Here is a 250-nt window from a genome sequence, read left to right as displayed (position 1 = left end):
TGAACTTACCATTGAAAGTAGTTAGATTATGTAAGAAATTGTGTAATCAATACAATGTGGGTGGGAAAAGAATGGAAGACAATTATAGACACCAGAGATAGTGTGAGAAAGGACAAAGGGTCAGAAAGAGGGGTAAAAATAATTCTAGGAACTAGAAATGGAAAATTTTTTATAATATGCATGATTAAGTCACTATGCAGTATATACTGGATGGGAAATCACATTTTGTATGCTGTGATGATGCTTAGGG

Source organism: Tupaia chinensis, unplaced genomic scaffold, assembly GCF_000334495.1.
Source record: "Tupaia chinensis unplaced genomic scaffold, TupChi_1.0 Scaffold141414_1, whole genome shotgun sequence".
NCBI lineage: Eukaryota > Metazoa > Chordata > Mammalia > Scandentia > Tupaiidae > Tupaia > Tupaia belangeri.
This window is presented reverse-complemented; position numbering follows the sequence as displayed.